The 23632-nt window shown below is 45.8% G+C and overlaps 1 long non-coding RNA gene across 1 annotated transcript; it reads right to left on the bottom strand.

The window, feature by feature from the left end:
* Positions 1 to 14204: 14204 nt before the first annotated feature.
* On the bottom strand, positions 14205 to 23293 carry LOC119459743 (uncharacterized). Its single transcript, XR_005193783.2, has 3 exons — positions 23213 to 23293; positions 22156 to 22182; positions 14205 to 14605 (listed from the first exon to the last, which is right to left on the bottom strand). It is a non-coding gene; the product is annotated as an uncharacterized LOC119459743 (long non-coding RNA).
* Positions 23294 to 23632: the final 339 nt, after the last annotated feature.

The raw sequence follows: 23632 nt of genomic DNA, 5'->3' as shown, positions 1-23632 counted from the left end.
GCAGCTACCCCGCAGCCAGTAAAACTATGCAAAACTTTTGTTTTGTTTACTCTAGACCAGTATACACTGTAAATCCGAATACAACGATGCGTGACTAAGGCGTAGAAATATAAATATTTTTTCACCTTCCGGGGTACCAAAGCTTGTGACGCTGACTATACGTTCTGAAGGCGAGGTTGCTTTTTAGCTTATTCGTGATGACAAGCGCCGAGCTCTTCTTGGTGATGGGATATTGGAGCGTAGAATTGTAGAACTTGTGCAAGCTCAGGCGACTTCACGACGCAAACCTAGCGATAGAAGCTCAGAAGGAGGAATAAGCATTTATTGTAGAGCCAGCATTTTATGATGGCCGGGCCTAAGCCTCGCATGAGGGGGCGTCGAGGGCTTGCCTCGCCGCCGCCTCACAGGCGTGCTGGGTCACCCAGGTTTGGTCGTCGAGGGCGAAGCTCCGCAGAGCCTCACGCAACCTCGACGAGGGGGTCGTGGTGTTAATGTGTGTGTACAGTGGTGAACACTAACACAGCACATGCGGAAACATAGCCGGGTGAGTGCCACAGCACCGGCAGTTGGGTGTACTGTAGACTTCAGGGAATATAAGGTGAAGGCGGGCGAGTGAAGGGTACGTATTTGTTTGTAGCAGACGCAGGGTGGTAGCCTGCGCCCGGCTGAATTTGGGGTGAGGTGGGTGGAAAGATCGGCACAGCATGCGTTTAGTTTATTAACACTGATGATAGATGAATAGTCAGAGTAAATGAATGTTGTCTAATTCTGGACAGCCTCGAGTGTAATGCATACGTTCTAGATCACTGTAGGTTCCATACTAATTCCATACTACTCATTCCTATTCGAATTTTGGCCTGTCTTAAGCCTACTGAGTCTTAAGCAATCAAAATAGGTAGGAAATTGCTTCTTGGGATGTAGCCGAGGTCATGGTAGATGTGATTAGTAATGCGCTATATGTGAGTAGGCTGACTGGGATTATTACATGAAGTGCGCCAACGTACCTACGTAAAGCCACGGTGGAAATTACGGAGCCCTTTATTGTAAATATATTGAAGTCATCTGAGAGTGTCTCTGGTAAAAAGTTATAAGTTTATTAATATGAGGACTGATTAGCCTTCTGTTAACCTAGTGAACCATTAATGTGCCATAGATGTCCATAGAACATCATGTTTGAGACATTGCACACATCCTATAGTTATCTATATTTCTCCAAACAACGTTACAAATACGTACCATGGATAATCTAAGTCCCATCCAGATCACGTTGCTCTAACGTTGAAAGGATGTCGCAGCTGGACATAAGTAACCTCTAATAGATGTTCTTTTTGGGGACGCAGGAGGTCCATAGAACATCTAGTGGATCTTTCCTGCTGACGCTATAATGAGCTGTATACCTGCGAGTGCCACGGTAGATGTACTATTGAATACAAATGAAATGCGAACAGCAGAGTGTGTGGCCAAAACGTAACTAAAAGCACAGTGTGTGGCGTCGGCCAGCGATGATTGTACACATGCATGTGGTTTCGATGCGGAGTGCGGGGCTGCTTGTCCTAGTGCGTATTACGTCACCTGTATTTTGTTGGAAGCTTGTATTCTCACCCCGCCATTGCAGTGCCATTCCTATCTGTGATTACTTTTAAGGTGGCTAGCACTTTTGTTGCGCATCCAATGCAATACATTTTTCGTGCTATTCAAATTACGATTAGACACTGGCAGCTTTGATGGTGGTAACAAAAGCAAAGCAATGCACGTTAGCAAGCTGGGTGCATGCCAGCTATATCACGCTACAGATGTAGCGATGGTGCTAGTCACCATAACACTGTACTGCCAGGTGGGTATGGCACTGCCCGAGGATAGATGAGAAAACTTTCGGACAAAATACAGGTGACGTTTATCGCAATAATGCGAGCAGCGCTGCACTCTTCCTTGAGAACTACATCCCCACGCACGTGCACGACTGCCCGACGACATGCACAGTATACCTTTAGTTATGCTTCTGCCACACACTCCGCTGTTCGCATTTAATTTGTCCTCGATGGTACATCTGCTGAAGCGCACTAATGGCACAGTTACCCCCATTGTCAGCATGTAGCTGGTGACTTTGCTTGAAATGTTTTGTTAACGTGTAAACGTGTGAAAATATAAACTGCAACACTTAAGGTGAAATCCTTAGATGGCTCAATGGTCGAAAAATCCGATGTCCAGCGTCGCAGCACCAAAATTCAATGGCACCAAAATTGGGGATTGAACCTTCGACCTTTGGTGTTATATAGGTCGAAGCGATTAAGGCACAGTTCATTAAGATAGAGTTAATTGAGGCACTCTAACCTATGGCCTGTGTTGGGAGTCGAAACCACTTGAAGATATGGGCGAACTGGCCACATCTCCAAATTATCTCCAAGTTGGATTCCAATTGACATGGTGAAGGTAGAGTCGAACCCACTACCTTGGGTGTTCATTAGAGCGAAGTTACTTAAGGCAAGTTAATTACGGCAGAGTTAATTAAGGCACTCGAACTTTGGTGGAAGTCGAACCCACGAATTTTGGTGTTAATTAAGACAAAGTTAATTAAGATAGAATTAAGGCACTCAAACCCTCGACCTTTGGTGGGAGTAGAGCCCGCAACCATTGGTGTTAATTATGACGAAGTTAATTAAGGCACAGGTAATTAAGGCACGCGAGCCCACAACTTTGGTAGGAGAAAACAATAGAAGTAACAACGCATGCGAATGACAAATAATTTAATTAATACTTCGTGAGTGCGCAGGCTTCTGCCTTCATCGTCTTCAGTGTTCGCTAAAGTGACTGTCAACTTATATATATGGTTCTAGCGCACATCAAAATGCCAAAACTGTGCTAAGAAAACCGTAAATCCGCATTTTGATCATTATGCATCATTACAAATCCTGCAATGGATAAATGAAAAATAGTGAGTTCAGTAAGCACTATGTAAAGCACACCAGTGAAACTCACAATGTCATGCCAATGTTACTTTTTTATTTATACAACTGATAAAGCTTTATTACAAAAATGATCGGCCCCCAGCCACGCACATGTATGAAATTATTCATTACATGTTCTCGCTGTATACAAACAGGTTAAACGCGGATCTAAAAAAAAAAACGTAATCAAAAACAGATTCTTGAAAATTAAACTTTATTAAAACACAAGTAACGAGTAGGCACAAAATGACTAGTAGGCACAGAGCCACAATTATAATTAAAAGGAATAAAATTGATTAGTAAGAGGTAGTATCACATACTAATTAATGACCAAAAGTGCATGGCCTGCTTGCCAGCACCTGCTTCAGGGGCCACCGGATTCAAGATAGAAAGCCAGTACTTTCTAGCTGCATTGAAAAATATATGGTAAAATAAGTTCCACGCAAGCAGAATCCAGAGATGGAATGTTCATCTTGATAGGCAACTTGGTCAGGCAGCTTCTCAGATCACAAAAGTGCCAATAACATAATGCTGCCAGAGACTTAGAGATAGGCATTGCAAATGAGAAATATCCCTGACACTTGAAGAGGAACGCTGGAAACCAAGCGATACAAACATACGCGAAAATTAACCATCAAAACATTGCCTCCAGAACATTCCCGTAAGCGCTCCGCAAGGCGAACAAACGTACCACAAATAGCAGTCAGAAGCACAGCTCTAAATTTCAGCACGCAACTGTACAGTTCTGCCTAGTATATACGTACTTGGGCCATGGTCAACCGCAGAAAAGTCGAAAAGACACCAATAAAGCACACGTTGCTCGCGCCCGGAACATTGCTGTGCACATGCATCGAGGCGCGTGTTGCTGAATTGATATCAGTGGCGATGCGAAGTCAAAGCTATTGCGAGTTCAAGCTTCTTGTTTTCTTTATAAACTGTCGTAATACATCAGCAAGTTAAAGGTTACGTATTTTCAACAATGTACTAATAGATATAACTGAAAAATAAAGCATCTTTGTATGAGAAAGAAAATGACTAACCGAGACCGAAAGCATAGTGAAAAAATGGCGAAAGTATTGGCGTTTGCGTACGGTGTCCGGCCGCAACGTTACTAGACCTCCAGCACTGCGTGCAAAGGTCGTGCTAAATTGCAAAATAATTAATTAAATGCTTTTGCTCTCCTAGCTTCCCATTGTTAGGCATTAGAGACAATTTGCTTGTATTTCTGCGGCATAGTGCGTGCATCTACTCATAACGCACAATGTACGATCAATGCACGAGAGCTTTGAATGTGCAAGAGATGTCCAAATCATAAGGACATTCGACGTCCTCTGGATGACCCTTGACTGCCACGTACTAGTCGAACATACTATAGATGTAAACTGGACGTCGTTAAATGTCTTGGATATTTGGTCTTTTGTGGTACATCCAATGGATATTTGTGGTTCACTGGGTCGCTTTCAAGATAGGGCCCGCGCGGCCACACTATATACGCAGCGGCCAACGAAGTAGTTTGCCGAAGCTGGGGAACGCCAATTGCCACTGCACTACACTCAAGCTGCGAATAGCGTCTTCTTGCCTTCGAATTACACACTTGGCGTAAAGCTGTCCACCCCACTGCGGTGCCTGAAAGCAATTTTAGTTCAACCTTCCATTTTCAGCCCCAAGAGAGAGAGAGGGAGAGAGAGACAAAACTTTATTTTGATGAGGCACGGAGAAGCGTCGATCTCCGTGGTGGGTGGAGCCTTCAGTCCAGGGCCCCAGCGGCGGTGGCAGCACTTTCGGCTCTGGCGATAAGCTTTCGCTGATCCTCCAGTGCCGAGCTGGTCAGCACCATCTCCCACTGCTCGTGCGTTGCGTTTCGATTTGGAGAGTTATTGGGGATATTTTGGCATGCCCATGTGGTGTGGTAGAGGGTAGCTCGCTCTGTACAAAAAGGACAAAGGGGGTGATAAAGGGTGGGGTACATCGCGTGAAGGAGCGTGAGGTGAGGATAGGTGTTGGTCTGGAGTTGCCTCCAGGTCGTGGCTTCAGCTCTGGTGAGGGATGGGTGGGGTGGCGGCATCGTTCTTCTCGAAAGGCGGTAGTGCTGCAGTATATCGTAGTAAGTTTGTAGTGTGTCTGGAATTGGGTCTTCTGGCGTCTCTTGCAGTGCCCGGTTGCAGTGACCTCGGGCTATCGTGTGTGCACGATGGTTTCCGCTGACGCCTTCATGTCCCGGTGTCCAAATTATCGTGGTGCGGGGTATTTCGTTGAGGCGATGTAGAATATCGCATGCGATTATTGTCATTGCTAGAAAGAAAGATATTGACAGAGAAGAGGACAGCCTGCTGACCGCACCGTAACTGTCTAGGCTGACACCTAAGCATCGGTCAGCAGTGTACGGAGGAGGAGGGACGGAAATATGATGACAGTGATATGAATGAAGAGAGCGCTCGGAGCTGGCAGCTCTGCAGGCATAAGCTGCTCTGCGAATGCTCAACACGCTCAGTATACGAGTGTGTGTTCCTGTAGGAACGTTGAAATCGACTAATATCGCTGTGTCCGCTTCCTCGCGTATACCTTAGGCACGCCGTCTATACTGACCAATCAATGAAGTTGGCTAGACTCTACAATGTGCCTTATCTCGCACGCAGGCGGATCCACGTGGCTAGAGTGACAGAGGAGCCATTCCACGTCGTCGATGGAAAGGCCAGGTGTGTGGTACGCATCAAATAGCGCTTGACGGACTGTCGCAAACAAGGTGCAGCGTAGCGACAAATGTTCAAGCGTCTCCGTTTGTGCGCACTGGCGGAACAAGTACGATGTCGCGAGGCCATTGCAAGCCATTGCAAGATCAGTGAGTACACGATGAGCATGGCGGCCACCCGCGTATCCACACAAGGACACAGGTCCTTCTGACAGCTCTGCAGACGCAGCAATCATTCCAGATAATTCTGTCATGCATTAATTATGGGGTTTTACATGTCGAAACAACGATCTGATTATGAGGAACGCCGTAGTGGGGGACTCCAGAAATTTGGACCACCTGGGGTTCTTTAACGCGCACCTAAATCCAAGTACACGGGGGTTTTCGCATTTCGCCCCCATCGAAATGCGGCCGCCGTGGCCGGGATTCGGTCCCGCGACCTCGTGCTCAGCAGCCCAACACCATAGCCACTGAGCAACCATGGCGGGTAATTCTGTCATGCATATCCCCTCGTCGACAGCTGTGGAACTTGTTGGGGAAGGGGGGGCCGGCCGGGGGGGGGGGGGGTGCGCACCGCACTTCTCTCGAATTTACGAACCGGCTGTATAGGTACGGTATTCACTAAACTTCTACGTATAGACGAACATTTCCTGATTGGCTGGCGGTCTTGCCTCTGCCACTCACAATAACCATCCACACTCAATAAAGAGAACCTTTGTTGATGCGGGCCCAGAAGGGCCGCCAATGGTTGATGGGATTTAATGTTCCGGATCAACACAAGGGCTGAAAGATGCCGCTGTGTAGTGGAGTGCTGCAAATTATTTTTGACCATGCACGTGACGTTCTTTAACGCGCACCCAATCCTCGGTGCATGATAATTTTTGCATTCCGCCATCATCGGGATACAGTCGCCGCGGCCGGTGACCGAACGCGTGTCCTCGTGCGACACCACAGCCACAATGCCACCGCGGCGAATGAACCAGGAGTCTTCGCATGCATCGAACAACGTGTCCGAGTTGTGCCCTTCAACCTTTTCCTTTGCTGCGAGTCCTGTGAACAGAATATTTTGGAAATCAGACAAATCTATCACCAGGCAGTCTAAAAAGCTCACGATGTACTCTTCCAGTGACATAAGTCATGCCGGCATCGTGAGATAGAGAGAAATAAAAGCCTTTATTGAAATGAGGACGCGGGCTCAAAGCGTGGTTTCATATCCGCGCGGCTTCACGTGCGGAACGATCAGTGAAATGTTTTGATCTATAGTCGTAAATACTGGAAGCTCTACCAACAGCGCGCGCGCGCGCGCGCGCGCGCGCGCGTGTGTGTGTGTGTGTGTGTGTGGTGTGTGTGTGTGTGTGTGTGTGTGTGTGTGTGTGTGTGTGTGTGTGTGTGTGTGTGTGTGTGTGTGTGTGTGTGTGTGTGTGTGTGTGTGTGTGTGTGTGTGTGTGTGTGTGTGTGTGTGTGTGTGTGTGTGTGTGTGTGTGTGTGTGTGTGTGTGTGTGTGTGTGAAGCGCTTGGTGCAGCTTAAACGAATCCTTTGGGAGAGTGTTGTGTGCGGCCTCAATGCGCCAGTGGCAGGCAAGCGAGATGGGGTGACGATGCCGAGTCATGTGCCGAATGTATGCTCTCAGTCCAATTAACATCAATGTATAGCTTCGATAGAATGGCCACAGTCGCGATTGAAGACGCACTTCTTAGGAGGTCAGACACATTTTGGTGTCTTGGGCTTGCACACTCTGAAACCTGCGGATATTTGTTGTACAATGGTGTCCCCGTGCGTTTAAGCTGTAGCGCAAGATCTCAAAAGTAGCACATTGTATAGCCACAGCAATGACTGCACTAAAGCGACCTATGGTTGCCCGTTGGGAAACACGAGATAGTCCGCAATAGAGATCAATCTATTTGTTAAGTAGATATAGGAGGAGGGCTCTGAGACAAGTCTCTCTCGATCATTTGGCCAAGAATTCGCCGCTTGGGTGCTGCTTGGCTGTTAATCCGCGCAAGGTGTCGTCGCTTTGCGAGCAAAAGCAACGAGTCAACTCTTTTCAAGTGAAAGCTTCAGACCTTGCATGTCATCGTAAGTAATGGTGTGACGACATATCTCCGTCACAGACTTCTGATGCTGTAGGCGGACTTATAAGTGCGTCACGCATTACGCCTACGTGCAACTACTGTAAGCGTATATTCAACATGATTCAGCATTATACCGGGTGTTCAAAATTAAGCTTTACGGAATGTGTAGAAATCGCCTGTGGCAGGTAGCATAATTCTTATCGTTGAGCTGGGTTATTGGATGGCGCAACCATTAGTAGCACGAGAAATCGAAACACATATTAAACTAATTAACAAAACTTTACTAATGAACTCTTAGTTAATTACTTTACGACACATATTGCAAATTACGAATTGTAGCCGGTGAGTTTGCAGGACGCATCCACTTGAAATTAATTTCCAGGATGACACCAGTTTTGAGATATTATTTCGCCAAGTGTGGGACGAAATACATGGGCGTTCCAGTTACTTTTGTGCTTCAATGTATAAAATAGCATTTTGGTGAAAAAGTAAGTGGACCAACAATGCATTTTTACGGCGAGTTTGATGGCGCATACCTCGAAACTGGTGTCATTATGGAAATTAATTCCAAGTGGATAGACCTGACAAGCTCACCGGCTACAATTCGTAAATTGCAATATCTGTCGTAAAGTAATTAACTAAGAAGTTAATTAGTGAATTTTTGTTAATTAGTTGATTTCCCATCTGTTTCGATTTCCCGTGCTACTAATGTCCGCCTCATCGAATAACCCAGCTCAATGATAAGAATTATGCTACCTGCCACAGGCGATTTATAAAAATTCCGTAAAACTTAAAAATGAACACCCTGTATTTCAGCATACATTCAGGTCATTCTCGGCGCCTTGAAATGTGTCGGAATTGGCAATGACATGTGCACAGCTATTCGTGCACAATATCTTTATTTTGACTAAAGACGGGCCAACGACTTCTCGTTGGTGTTCCGCAAGGGGGAGTGTTCAGCCCTAACTTTCTCCAACCTTGCGCTTGCTAGTCTCATGAACTACACATCAAAAGGGTTACGTAAAGGTAACTGATAAGTTGGTTGTTGCTGTTTCCCATACCATTCCGTTGGCGGTAAGATGCACTACAGTGGAGTGCTATCGAGAAAATGTAATTGTCGCAAGCTCGGCGGATGTGAAAGGGAAATAATATACAGCTACTTTAGCCAACATCTAACGTGCGGCTTTCGTGTGAGCCGTTCAGTGCGATGATCACTGCCCAGTGAGTCTTGCGGCAGGGCGAGCTGCGTACCAAGTTCCGATGCCCGTTTGTGGGGCACAACAAATCGCGGCCCATGTGGTTCATGAAACCTGACAGCAAGTGAAAGCAGTTCTCTTCTCGCATCCGAACGCAGCGCTTATCCTTCGAACTCACGTTCTTTGAAATCAGTGGCGCGGCTTAAATAATCCGAAACTCCGCTACTGAATGCGAAAACCGAACTGCGTTACGAAGCAGCGAGTATTTTGCCGTTGAACTTTGTAGGCGAAAAGTGTGAAGAGGAAGGGAGAAAAAGGGGACTACTAAACAAAGAAAACGGCCTCCACTATATGGGTTCCGAGAAAAAAAAAAAAAAAAAAGCTGTACTTTGTCCCACTTTCGCAGTGGAAACGCCACACCAACACATCGTGCAGCACGGTTCTGGAATTCAAGATGCGGTTGCACTTCGCAATTATATACTCGCCTGCGGACCGATCGGGACGGGTTGCGCATCATTACGACAGTTTTAATTATGGCTGCGTTCATTTTCATTCACGGCGCAAAGCGGGAAGAGAACTTTCCCGCCGCAACTTGCACGGTTTATCATTATTCGCGCTTGCGGCGAGCTAGAGTCATGGCTATGGAGACCCAATTTTCCTTCTTCGCACCGAGAGAAAGGACAGAAGAAGCCAGCGAGCCCGCCGCGATGCATGCGAATGGAAGGAAGCAGCGGAGGAGGACGAGACAGAAGGAGCAGGCGATTAACAAGCGCGTGCGTGTTCTGTTGTCCCCCCCACGTGGGACTGTGACGCATGCGTTGCCGAACGGCTCCCAGTAGGAAGTTCTCATAGCAAGATCTGGGAGACAACGCGACTCGCTTGCGTTGCCGAGGCAAACACCCGCCTATAATATGCAGATGTTTCGGTCGTACAAGGTGTGAGGGGTTAGACGGTGCACGCTGAGTGCTGCGAAGTTTCTTTTTTAATCGGGTGATCATGACCGTTTATCAGAGTAAAATAAAATAAAAAGAAGTCTGGCAGGCTGGCTGTCTGGCCTCCCTGTTGGTGCGCGTACATTATGTGTTATACCGGAAGAAAAGTTACGTGTTATACAGGAAAGCGTGAGCTGCTTCGTCAAGCTTAATTATTGGTCGCGAGATGTTCTTGGCGTGGTATTGTTCATTTTCTTATCTGCCATCGCGGCTGTGCGACACACCGTCTTTTTACCTGGCACTGTTTTGCAAAGGAAATGCAGCGATGACCTTTTTATGGTCTCGCATTCTGCGTGTAGCCTCTATTTCATGCACCCTTTCTTAAAGCGAAGCTTCCGTTTCTCGTTTGTCCGACGCTTTCTTATCAAATATAGTGAGCCGATCCCAGATACTTCGTAATAAGGTCGATCCTGGACGGTGCAATCAAAATTTGGTCGATCCCAAAGACTGCGTAACAGTGAAGTGGGCCGATCTCGGAGATGATATATTCAAAACTGGGTCAATTCCGGAGACTGTGTATCGAAGAGGTGATGACTTGGTTGGCCGATCCTTACACCACTGCAGTATAAGTGTCCTCGCAAGGGTCTTAATGTGGTCTGTAACTGCAGGCACTGTAATCCTGATAATTGAGATAATGCTGTCGCATTACAGCCGCTCACGTGTAGCATGTGTATACCTATGGCCTTTTTGCCTTTATCTTTGTTGTCTTTCCATGACAAAATCCGCAGTACTTTTCAATGAGCTTGTAGTGCAGTTATACATTAGGGCTTGGGTCATTTCTGATACGCGTTTGTAAAGTTAAGCGTGCCGCAGTGTATACACCCGAAAATCGTTTAAAAGGCGAGAGAACACCTACGCTGACCACCACACCACGGTGTCTTGCCCACCGCCATCCCGCGGCTGTGTCCACGAGACATCAGACCGCCATAAAAATGATGGCTGGTATAGGTGTGGCACCAGCATCGTATTTCCCCACCAACCACAAAAAATTCTCGCACGTGTAGTTTGGCGAAGGGGGTTAACAAGGAAGATATTTGCAATATCATCCGTGCCACCGTCGTACACTCAGGGATGCCGTTGGCTTGCGGCACATGTTATGCCGAATACATGGAACGGCGCCATTAGATGACTTTAACCTGTCCGTGAGGTATTGCCGTTTACAGAATACCGGAAACGTGGGGCCAAGTTTGTGACGCCGAGTTCTTTGTAAAGAGTTGGTAACGTACAGATGACCCAACTGTATTAGAACTTATTGTTGCTCTTATAGCTGCGCGCGTTGCTAACCACGATCATTTCCTGCATTGTGTAATGTTGAAATATGTGACGGTATTAAAAAATGAAGTGAACTAGAGCACGAAAAACTCAAAATTTAACGACCGCGTTCTACCTATATACAGCAGCTGGTGCAAAAGCATTGGCATCAACAGTCATTGACTTATGGGGTCTCTCTATTTTCCCCCCCTCTCGGCGAGGACACCATGCAGCGCAAGAACATTCGTAACATGTTGCAATTGAACAAAGCGTCATGAGATGTCGCTATCAGCGCTGCTGGCATCCAGTATTCCGCAAAAGAGCTCAGTAAAACTTACGCGAGCACTGCAGCAGCATACAGGAATTGGCCGCGGGGCGGTCCTTTGGCGAGGCGTTGTCGCCTAGCTGTGCTCATGTATATATGCCCGAGTTTCACCGTACAATAGTGTTCTGCACAGGTTGTTATATTCAAAGCTATGAAGCCTTATGGCCTAAAGTGACGCTTGTACTACATACATTTTAATGTCAAATAAAAATTTAAAAAATCGTCAGCCCTTCCACTCCGTGAAGATGGTTAACCAGTGAAGCTGAAACGTGCGGCCCCGGTGTTTATCACTGGTTTAATCCCGAGGGTTCGTTAAAATATTTCTCAATTATGAGGTTACACACACGTTCGGCTGCGACGGAGAGAACGGCGTCACTGACGGTATGCCCGCAGTCCACCGTTGTCGCGTTCGATGTCTCGAGTTCGCTCGGCGGCGTGGTTAGCAGCATTCACCGGCCATAGCCGCTTGGGATTCTTCGAAATTAAATTGCTTCAAAATTGAATCTGTCCATCACGTAAGACAATGAATGGCTCATACCCCCTTTAGCAATGGCTCATACCCCCGTAAACGCGGCCTCCCCATTGCGACGACAGAAGAGAAGTGAAATTCTACGCTAGAATGATGAGCGGCAACGCGAGCGCGTGCCGAGCACAAGCACGAGCGCAATCCGAGGAGCGCCAACGAGCCAACTGCTGAAGAAGACGACGACACTCCAGTCAGTGCTGATGATGATAGTTTTCTGTACACAGGCGATTTCGCGTAGCCATATACGATTTCGCCTAGCCAAGTAAAGCTTCGCTTTAAAAATTGTCCATGCGCGACGCACGCTTGCATAAGCGCGCGCGATGTGAGCAGCTAGCACGTGATACGCGGGTCGTTGCGTATTATGCGTTAAATATTGCGCAGTTCTGAATACCTGTGTAAAGCTTGGCATTACGTGTAGTAAGCTTACAGTTTATGTCCAGCATTTGCTGTGTCCAATTAAATCCAAGAACGTACGCCACTTATACGTAGAAGCATAGCATATATGTGCCCGCGTGATTCAACACGGGCGTACACAAAATGCACTTATCTTTACCGACAGCACGTCGCCAAGTACAAAATGTTATTTAAATTGGGCTATTTACACTCTCATTGCACTCGACTACGCAACACCTTACTTGGAGAATGGCCAGGAAGGCTCTCTGTATCAGCCTCGTATTCATTGCTGTATACAGTATAGGCATCAGTAACTTGAAACATCGGTGCATTCTCGGGAGGCATCGTGGAAAGTTTCTCGCCTATAGCAATGACTTGCAAGCGGCGTGGAAATTCAATAGGCCTGCACTCCTAACGCTGTCTGCAGCGATCACTGCCAGTGTAGTTGTGAGAGCTAGCGTTTTCGCGAGGGTTATTTCGATCGATGCCAAATGGCGGGCAAAGCGCTGAGAAGCATGGCTTGTAAATACTTGTGAACGCAGAAAGCGACGAACTGGGGAAGCCCGAGGGGCGATAGCATCGGCTGACGATGGCTCTCAGTACATCTGGCTCGTAATGAACACACCTTCCAAGCTTTTACAAAGGAGAAAGCTTTGCTGTATAAAATATCGGCGTATCACAGCTCTTGAGAAAAGTTGCCGGCAGAGATCCGTTGAATTGGTTTTCGGGATGTATAGAGCAGCCGCATTCTCGATCTTGGCAGAAAGTATTTCAGAACGGCGGGATAGCTTTGATATTTGATCAGTGCATTGTATGCATGGTGTTGAAGCATGCACATGTCTCCCAGCTATAACACCCGTGAGATCATCAAGACTGAAATGATAAGTAAGCCTGTCGATAAGTATGTCAGTGCACCTTACGTTGCAATATCAAAATATGAATTTCAACACCTTGCCGGTCTGTGACGCAATCGCAGGCATGTGCTTGACAGCGAGAGTTCATTTCTGAAATAAAAGGTGTTGCAGATACATCGAAGATGATTGCCGAAATAAGCGAACTTATGCGGACTGCGGAAATTAAATGGACACACTAGGCAATAGTTCCGAAGTAAACCGCCGAGAGAGAGAGAGAGAATAAACATTTATTAAGGCATTACGAGCAGTGCACCTTCCTTCGGGTGGAGTCCAGGGCCCCAATGTCAGCGGACACGCGGCGAGCCCGCAGGATCAGGTTCTCCTGCTACCGCCGGTTGGAGCGGCGCAGCGCTGAGTCCCGGGAGGAACGCCCGGGGGTTGATGGAGCTTTCCATGTAGAATGGTACAATGTAGGGCAAGCCCCATGATGCGGACAGTACGAGGGGTACAGTGTGGGGTGGAGGAGGTGAAAGATGTGGAGGCAGGGAAATGGAGTTAGCTTTGAGTTGACGTCAGGAAATGGGTGGCGGCCGCCCGGTCGAGGAAAGGGTGGGGCGGTGGGTATAGTGCAGCGGCCCTTTTTATTGTGAGCTAGGATTACAGTGTAGTAGAACATGTCGCACCGCACGGCCAATGGTGGCCGTGCGGTGCGACCGGACGGCTCTTACATAGTTGTATATGCTTGTTCCGATCCGGGATGGGACGAGGTTGTTTGTATAGCACGGCAGATGAACCGCTTGTTTATAGGCTGGTTTCCAGCTTTCTTAAACTGCTCCTCGTCCTTGTGGCTAACGTGCGGGCTTTCCAGTACACTCAATGCATAGTCGGCAATCATGTGTTTGAACGGAAGGTGCACCTTGAAGCGCGTCACTGCACAAAAATAGTCGACAGGAGTTTCACATATCTCTTCAATTTTATTTTTTTTCTATGCTAACTACAATTATTTCTTTTTTCGCGACGCTGTATCGCTCGAGGCGGTGAAATTGTAGTCGGTGACGATGTCTCGCCAGGCCAGCCGCATTCCGGGGCTGGTGTCTGGGCCGTCCTTGCGGGAAACCACGCTCCTCGTGCGCCGACAATCACTCGCTGGGACAGTTGTTTCTCGAACATCTCCGTAGCCGGCGCGCGGGAACTGAAATGCCGCGCGCTACAAACTATACGTGCCCAAGAGAGCGGTTTCCCCGAGACGGCTGGGCTCGAGAACACGCCCCGGTTGGCTGCCGTTGAATGAAGTCGCATGCCTAGGACGTCTTAACACCGCAGCTTCCGCTGGCCTTTTTCCATTCCTCCAGGTAGTCGGGCTGTAAAAGAGATAACACGTCGTGAGTTAGCTGAAAACTTACGAATGTTTTAACGTGTGTATATGTGTGTGTGTGTGCGTGTATACTATGAACTTCTTCTCATCTTTCAGTCCCCTTTCTCACTTCCCTAATGCAGGTATAGCCAACCGGGCTCAGCCTAGCTAACTTCCATGTGTTTCCCTATACTTATCTCTCTCTCTAGTTATATAGGAGGGTGCGACGTTCGCTAACGATTTGTGTTCTCGGAGATAGATACGCTGATTTGACGAAATGGCAAGCTCCTTTGTCGCTGCAGAAGAATTGTTTCCGCTGCGCACTCAGACAACTCTGTGATGCACTTTTAGGCGCGCTCTAGTTCTGTTGGCGGCTTTGCCATAGGTGTACACGCGGTGTGCAGGTCACGCGGTCTATACGCGCGCAGGAGCCTTTACTCGGGGCGTCACGTGATGGAGAACTCGTCGAGGTAAGTAATGCTGCTGAGAGAGAGCGAGATGCAACGGAATTGAGGAAAATGTCGTAAGAGAAAATGATAAGCGCTTCCGAATTCCGAATGCGTACAATTTCCGAATGAAATCACTTAACGGGCTATATATGTTGTCCCACTATTTCCAACGGCGTCGTTTATACTCCCTACTGTATTTTTTTCTAAATTCGGTATCTGATGCTTGCTAATTGATGTGATATGATGTTTTCTTTTTTCCCAGAGTGAGTATTTGGTGCTTCTTTAAACATTAAATGATATCCTTCTTTTTTTCTTCGAATCCAGTATTTATGCTTGCTTTCGATATTCATGTGCTCCCTGTCTCATTTTCCGTCATTTCAAATTACGCAGTGTGCCTTGTTGGCGCTGAGGGTACTGTGATAAATAAATAAATAAATAAATAATAAATAAATAAATAAATAAATAAATAAATAAATAAATAATAAATAAATAAATAAATAAATAAATAAATAAATAAATTATGAGTGCGTATTTGAATAACAAATATTGCATAGAGATCCGTAAAACGCAAAACTCCTTCAGCAAATATCTTCTCAACTGAGCTAAAAAAGAAAGCTGTTTCGCAGGAAAGGCGAAGCATCGATTGCGATAGCAAATTAGTAGAGAGCTATACGAAGCAAGGATAGCAGTTGAATGGGCCGTATAAAGTTGTAAACATTCGCTTACTAACTAAATAGACAAGCACGGTGTCACGCACGCGTAGGTAAACATGAACTCATTCCGCTCGATGACCGCGGAAATTCGCTTTGAAAATGCCGGAGTGAGAAAGCGCGCCAGCAGCAGCGGCCAAATTAACCTTCGCGCTGTCTCTCGTCTCGTTTCAACGCGAACTAAACGTCTAAAGCAAAGCGCGTACGAAGCTACCGGCACTCGCCGCATGTACTTTGTCCCCATCGCAGATCCTTTTGAAGTTGAGGCCCGCGCGGGCGCGCAATTCGCCCACATCGCAGATCGCTTTCAAGATACGGCGCCTGCGCTGCCGCGCTGTGAGCAGCAGCCGACTAGGGAGCCTACATGCAACGCCGTTTTGCATTGTAGGCTCCCTACAGCCGACGGAGAAGGAAGCAACCCCCCCTTCCTCTCTCTCTCTCCGTCGCCTCGCCCCCGTGCCTCGCGCACGAAAGAAGACCGCGCGCTTCCAGCCTGCCTTCGTCCCTCGCGTTCGCGACATTGAGCCGCGGTTGCCGGCTCACCTTCGTACTGCACACACAGCGTACAGCGCGCGGCGACGATTTTATCGCCGTTGGAGTTTATGCGGAACCTCACGGCGACGGCGACGGCAGAAATGCGCTTGGAGTGTCCATATAATTGCTATCGCAATAAAATAAATTATATTCTGCATACACAAGCGCGGAACTGCGCTGAAAAGTGGGAATCCCGCTAAGGAAGCCGTGTTAGATACAGTCGACATCTAAAGTTTAAGGACCGCGTGAGAAAACGTTGAATTTCCGAGCAGTTTATGACCGTATATGGCCCGTAACACCGTACAACACTACGTTGTTCGCATGTATTATTTGTGTATAACACTTATGGATATCCAATTATTAGGTGGCGCACCTGCATGCAGGCTACGCAAATATTCAACGTTTTATATGATCTCGCAGTCCGTAAAGATTTGACGCCGACTGTATATACAGACTGAGCTAACGAAGGGCTCGCATTTATTCTTTGCTGTTTGAATACTTTTCACCTTCCGGGAAATAAATCATTCTCGGTAGCGGCGCGTCGAAATATAGAACATTGAACACAAACATTAATTTGCAAGTTGCCGCCATATTCCATATACCTAAGGTAAGGCACGCGGAGGCGCGCGTCTTGACAGTGGCCTTTGACGAAGGTAGCTTTGATGATCCTACTCAACAGACCAACTTCGCAACAACGGAAGGATATATGACAGTAGCGATAGCCTACAAAATGAAGCATGTGCCGTAAATTGCGCGATTATAGGAAGGTCGGTACGTTACATCTTCATAAAACTGTTGTATCGCGGCATCCAGCCGCGATATACACCAACAAGCTGCGTATGCGGTTGCATACGCAGATTGTACAGAATCTACAGATGTTCTGTATTCATTTCTGCTTTCTTTAACAAACTCAGTTCACGTTGAACACCTTCTTATTATAAACTGTATTTGTTAATTCGCTAGCGTTTGGCGCAACCACGATTTGGCAGTCTACATTAGCTGCCATTTACAATACCCGACGCAAGCGAGGAGTCCAAGAACAATTCGTGCTTTACAAGAAGAGAGGGTATTTCACTGTCTCTAATTGGCACCAGGAAGGAAGTTGGGCAATTTGGTACATCCACAATAATCAACATAAGTATAAGCAGACACAGTGAGATTGCGCAGCTCATCAGAGATAAAAGAAACAAAGAAATGCACGCGAGAGCAAGCAAGTAAAACGTGGATGTCGTGCAATGAAGGCACTGGTATTGATAAAAAAGAAGAAGAAAAAAAAATAAGCAAACAAATGAAGCCAGACGTTATTGCTTCACTGGTATGATAAGACTGCGGAGAACAATGGGATGTCTCTGAAAGCGGCACAATTTCGCCCTTGTCGCCCTGTTTGGCAAGCAAAATAGGACAGGCTTATCTGCAAGTCAGCGCTTGTGGGCTCGCCCGTAGCTCCTGGTGCCAAACAGCCGCAAATTGGCACGGCGACACGCTAAAACACGCGTGGCAAGCTTATCCGGTGTTAAATCGTTGGCAGTATGGCAGGTTTTCAATGCTGTCTTACGGAAATAACAACTTTTACTATTTTAATCCCCCAGAGTGGATGTGCCAAGGTGAAACAAGGTGCATGTAGCTTTAAATATATTAAAGCAACAGACGCATCCACGTTGCCTATAAACACCGCTTTTTCTTATTATTTTTTGAAAAAACTGATCGCGAAGTGCATCATTTTATTTCCTGAACGTGAATTCGTTCTGACTTATTGTCAGCATGGTTTTCGAGATAAAAGGTTGACAAATGTGGAAGTTTTAGCTTTGTCTGATTAGGTTAATTTAAATTTGAACGACAACGTCACTGTGTTAGACAATTTTTCTAGGCGTGCGAAAAGCGTTTCAAACTGTGAATCACAACATATTGTTAAATAAGTTATAGAATTATACACGATTTCGAGGTTTAACTTTTCAATTTTTTTGCAGCTACCTTAGTAACAGAAAACAGGTAGTTGCCGTTGTAGACACCAAATTCGACTTTTCTGACATAGTTACAGGTGTTCCTCAAGGCTCGGTACTGGGAACGATATCTTTTTCTTTATATGCACATGATCTTCCCAGTGCCTTAAGCGATTTCTCTTCTGCAAAATATGCAGACGGCACTGTTCTACTTTCTGCACTAGACTCGCCAGACTAAGCTTTCCGAAAGGCTAATGGTGAACTTTTACGTGTTAACCAGTGGTTCACGTCCAATAAGCAAACTAGAATAAAAAAAGAGTATATTGCCTTTACTTCTTCGTGGAAAACACCTCTTAAAAGAATGCCATTCTCTTTGTCTAAATGACAATGTACTTGAGTGCGTAAGCTCTATAGCTGTAATCTGTTTAGTACTGTATTCAATACAAAACGTCTTGAAAAAGTTTTTAACCTATCCACGTTCCATGGTTGGCGTATTCACTATTTCATTCGTTCAACATGCCCCCTCCCGACCAGACGAGCTTTAGTCAAAACCATCGATTTCATTCAAGCTACGGCAGGCGTTCGGCCGACCTACAAATAATTGACGTTCATCAGTACATTTCGCTGATGGCCAGGGTGTCCTTGTTCAAGGCCATTAAGTGCAGTTTATTTTCTGTGAATAAGGCTTCCGCACGGAAGCCGAAAGTCTTAAAAAGCTTTCACCTATCCTTTTTGGTCAGCGTTTCCACTGTAGTTCATTCGTTCAATATTCAGTGCTTGGGTGTCACATTAGATCAGCATCTTCACTGGAAGCGTCATATTACTTTCTCCATGTAAATAATAAAGCAGTTTTATTCTTTACTTAAGTCCGTTGTTACTTGACAATGCCACTCTGAGAACAATTTACTTTAGATATTCCATAGCCATCTATCCTACTGTATTGCATCCTGGAATCATACCTATGTACTTTTCGTATTTGGAACCAGTTGCACTTCGTCAGAAGAAGCATTGCGATTTATGACGTTCGCTGGTTACAATGCTAGATCTACGCCGCTGTTGAAAAGTGTAAGTAATTTTCAATTTGTTACTCAATTTAAGACAAAATAAGTACAGAACCGTAGCATAACCAGTAAGTGCCTTTCGAGGTCATCAAATTTTTTACACTCCGGATGCTATACACGCAATGTTTTGAAAGGAAATTTTCTCCTTGCCGAAAATTCATTAACTTATATGAATTATATGGAAAGATAAGATTAAGCAGCACTGGATCACTCTTGTGGAACAACTAGCCATCAGAACTAAAAGACGCCCCAAAAAGTTTCATCATCATTGAAATACCATTACCATACGCTGCTATCATCCATTTAAGGTTATTATTTTCGGCCATTTTTCTGCTTTTGTTACTGCTTGTGTATCTTTAATTTCAACGATATCACCATTTTTTTAGGTTTGTCGTGATTAATATCAGAAATGCCTGCCGTGTGTTATGTAAATGCGTATTTACGTATTTGTGATTTATCGTACTTGTTGGCCGCTTTGCCGTTGTAAATGTTGTGGGGAAAGGAGATAAGGGCCATGTATAGCTACGGCGCTCTACGGAAGCCTCAAAGGGAAGCTACACATTGAGTTGCGTGTCTCTCTAACACGCTAGCCCGCATGGCCGTAGCCGGTCCTCGAAGGGCGTCGCGGTGTTCAATTGGACCGGTGCTTGTCCCGCGGAACGTTCTAACAGTCCTGACCATTCTCATATCTAAGTGATGCACTACGTTTGAGGACACGTCCCCACTTGCTTTAGCAGCGCTTGCCGTTGAAGTAGTCGGTTCATAGCCCAAAAAATTAAAATAAAGCTCAAAGCAGAGAGACGCAAGAAAGAGGGCGGGGCGTATCTTTCTTATGCTGTTTTAAGCTATAATTTCTCTGGTAAGGTCATCTTGCGCCTACATTACATTTCGTTTACGGCGGTTGATACTTTGCTTGCAAATGTTTTTGTTGGGCACAGGCTCTGAACCTTGGTCACTAACATTATCATGAGTTTGAGTTCATTTCCCACAACACTACGTGAGACGCACAAGGTGTTGTCAGGAAGACGGAGTAAATGCCTGCTATAAATAAAACCACGATCAGCCCCAGCTCCCAACTTTTTTGTCTTCTCTTTCTTTGGCAGCGCATCGCAAGAATAAATACAAGTGTGGCCACAGCGACAAAATAAACAAGATCTCAATATTATATATTCAACCAGAATAACATTTGTAGGGATTCAAGTGCAATAAAAAAAATTCTGCTCTTAATGTGTCCCCGGCCACGCTGGATATTGTAATGAAATAACAACATACGAAAATCTGGAAGAAAGAAGGAAACAACGCGCAACTGAAAAATCATCACACAGCAAAGTACGACACAACACTGCAATCCTAGCGCAAAACGAATAGACCAAGAACAAGAAACACATACCACACCAAAATAGAAACACTGCCTAACAAGGACAGCTGAAAACAATAGCATGTACCGGGATGCTGTGACTTGCTTCAGCAAAAGTTCACGCAATCTATTCTTTGGTAAGGTGGCGTAATCCTTTCTCTGTTAACTTGTTTTTGTTCACAAATATGTGGGAGACTATATTTTAACGTTTGGAATCCATAGGTTCGAGCGCGGTGTGGGAACGTACCTATGTTCGTGGTGACGGATAGAGTGAAACTAAGTGTTTACCTGCAGGCCTGTAAGGGTATGTACGATAGCCTTTTTTATGAATTTCTGATTTAAGTGGTACGAGAATGCGGTATTCGTAAAGAGAAGTAAGTTTTGTAATGCTGTGTTTATTAAACAATAGGGAAGTATGTGCATTATATTACAGGTTCCGCTATCGCGCGCATTGCATTTTTTGCAGCACTACTAAACTATTGATTGATTTCTTAGGGGTGCTTTTGCAGACTAAGTGGCAGTAACGCAGGTTGGAAGAGAAAAGGCATGTGGTACAGCATCAATTTCTGAGGGACAGGTAATACTTACTTAACACTTCTCATATCAAACCAATAACTTTGCAATATTGGATCGTAAGCTATCAGTATGAGAATCCCATAGCATGCTTTCCTGCAATATTGCCCTCAGTGTTTTTGCTATCGACGAAAGATGTATCTCATTGTTATTAGTGCCAGTGCACCCACAGGAAATATTTGATTTTTTAGCGTTCATTCGGCTACTAACTATTGAAGTGTTTCAATGTCATGCCCCCACTTTGGCACTATACATACAAACGAATCAGCATGGAGAAAAGCCTTGCTTTTGCTATATACTTCAGGAAGCGCCGCCAATCGTGCAGGCGTACAGGCGTACGAAAAAAAAAAAGAGAACAGACTTATATATATATATAGATATATATATATATATAGATATATATATATATATATATATATATATATATATATATATATATATACAAGCAGTGCCACAGCCACGGCCAAAGCCGAACAGGAAACACTCAACCACCTTCCCGGCAGTGTGCGAAAGAGTGCCGACTTGGCGCATGACGTATTATCGAGGCGACGTAGAACGCGAGCCGGGAGACGTTTGCATCTCTGTCTTTGGGTTTATTCCGCGTCCTTGCGTCGCCTCTCTGCCACCGCTTTCAGTGCGGGACGCTCGCCGGTGGCTGTGCACAGCTGGCCTTTCTCCCAGTGGGCTTTCTGCGTCTCAGCGATTTTAAGTGCTGGCCATCTCGTCGCCGCTGCCGCGCAATCACAATGCTATTCGCAATGCGCGTGCACGTCTCATGCGTCGACGGGCGCAAGTAGACTTGCGCGCTGCAGAAAGAAAAAGAGAAAGAAGACAAAAGAAGAAAGAAAGAAGAAAGAAAGAAAGAAAGAAAAGAAAGAAAGAAAGAAAGAAAGAAAGAAAAGAAAGAAGAAAGAAAGAAAAAGTGTTTCTTACCGTGTGCAGGAACGGTAGAAGTTCCTTCTGCAAGCGTAAGAAAGAGTTCTCGTTTGAGTTCGCTGAAGTAATTATTAATGACGACACTTTTTTCCATTGCGTGTAAGCGATCCTCGATTAAACGTATACGTTCAGAAAATGTGACAGTTCAGGGGTCAGAGCAGCCCCGAAATTGCTTCAGACAACCGGCCCGATGTCTCCAATCCGTCGGGCTATCGCCCGAACAGAATAGCATGCAATTAAGAAATATCGTGAGCTGCAAATATTCCGCGAACATATCATGCCAGAATGAATTATTTTCTGCTCTAAGAAACTGGCGTCTTTTTTGTGTTGTTGTTTATTTCCAATAAAATGTCGGCTTTCAGTTCAGCACAATGTTCTTTGCCACAAAGTAGTTCAGTATGCATGCCAGTTCACCTGTTGAACGTGTCAGACTATAGCCGCTGCATGACTCCATAAAATATACTATGTACAACGTTTATGAAAATTTTCAAAGCCGCTCGCAACCTTCGGAATTCGGCCCGACTAGCTAGCCGACTCGACCAAATTTTATCGAGTTTGTTAAACGTGCCCACTGCGGGGAAAAAAAAACGCGGCGTTTTGATGTCACAACTGTTGGGGGCGTTTTCGTAATAACGAGAGACCTGGTGTGCGCATGTATACATGTTTACTGAATTGCCTGCATGCGGCATCCCGCTCCAGGTGAAAGAAACGGCGCACAACCGCGATTCCTTCCGCGCGTCCGCAGAGCAAAGAAATGGTTCCTTTTCTCCTGATACGCGCAGCCGCCACTTCTTGGTACAGCCATAATCATACAAACACAGAAAAACCCTGTATATAGCGTGTGCCTTTCAAGCGAACCGTTTTCCCGTTCGCATTCCGAGAAAACGCTTGCTTAATCAAAGTCGCTCGTTAAGAGAGTGGCAGCGCTGATGCGCTCAAAGAAAAAGACGCAGATACACAGAAGTATAATAACAAGGGGGAGGCAGTCGGACAAGGTCAAAACAGAGCAAATATCAATGTTAAAAAAATGCCGTAGTTATTCTGTTATTCTTACAAGGTTTCCGCCGTTCTCGCAAACTTTGCGGATGAAAGCCCCTCCTTTGGACGGCAGCCTGGCCATAAAGTCAGCAACCTGGAAGAGTCGCAAATGGTCGAAATGGAATCAAACACTGTTCGGCGGTATATTGTGAAAACGTTTCCTCCACTGATAAGTAAACAATATATCTATATATAAAATATATGTAGTTCAGTGTTACACGGCGCCATCGGGCAAAAAATAGATGTTCCACATCCGCCTCACATGACTTGAGTGGCGCTGGCTAACACTCCAGGGGGTAGATATAGTAAACATTAATATCCAAGTTAGTGGACGGATTAATAAGCCGCCGCCGTAGCACCATCGGAAGTGCATGCACGCTAATGCAGAGGTTGTGGGGTCGGCTCCCACCGGCGTCGCAAGCCGTTATCTTTTGTC

The sequence above is a fragment of the Dermacentor silvarum genome, chromosome 7 (genome assembly GCF_013339745.2).
Source record: "Dermacentor silvarum isolate Dsil-2018 chromosome 7, BIME_Dsil_1.4, whole genome shotgun sequence".
Lineage (NCBI taxonomy): Eukaryota > Metazoa > Arthropoda > Arachnida > Ixodida > Ixodidae > Dermacentor > Dermacentor silvarum.
The sequence above is the reverse complement of the archived record's forward strand: the minus strand, read 5'-3'. Positions and strand labels throughout refer to the sequence as shown.